Source organism: Ischnura elegans, assembly GCF_921293095.1.
Source record: "Ischnura elegans chromosome 13 unlocalized genomic scaffold, ioIscEleg1.1 SUPER_13_unloc_4, whole genome shotgun sequence".
NCBI lineage: Eukaryota > Metazoa > Arthropoda > Insecta > Odonata > Coenagrionidae > Ischnura > Ischnura elegans.
The window spans coordinates 2,119,534-2,120,235 of NW_025791660.1; positions in this window are offsets into that span (position 1 = coordinate 2,119,534).

A 702-nucleotide genomic window follows, 5' to 3' on the forward strand; every position below is an offset into this window, starting at 1 on the left:
AATTACTGAAATGGCTTCTAAGATACTATGACTTTAGCATCTTGCCTCTTGGTTTTAGCTAAAGGTGAACAAAATTACTATTGTTTTCAAACCGAGGGTAACACTATTTGAAGGCTTGTTATAATATGAGTTCCTTAAAGTACATTTATTGACGTCATTATAAAATGAAATATGGCTCTTGAAATCCAGTATTATTTCTTATTTCTTACATCCTGTTCTTATTTCCTGGCGCAAGAGAAAATAAAGGTCACGTAAAATATATTTTGGTCTCCTATTAAACGACATCCTTTTTAATAACAAATTGGAGCCTTTAAAAATTATTTTAATACTTTTCCCGAAACTGAAGAGTATTTTGCCTTCGAAAAAATATTTCAGTGTATATCACCATGTTAGCTAAATACTGCAATGTTTTATTTTACGAAATTAATTTCATTGGTGTTATTGTAGTCAGTGGAACTTATAGGCTTACTTTAAGGTTGGCTATAAATTTCTCGAAATATAAAATATATTTCTTTTTAATTTAACAGCCAACTTAATTTAAAATGTATTTTAAAAACGTGATATATCATATGTTGTCGTCGCAATAGCCGCATGCATGCCAGCTTAGGAACAAACTGCCGCGCAAACTGCCATTGCTTCCAATCATCGTAATGCGGTAATGCCGTCTCTATGCTTTGAGTCTTGACTTGCGTGGTATTATGG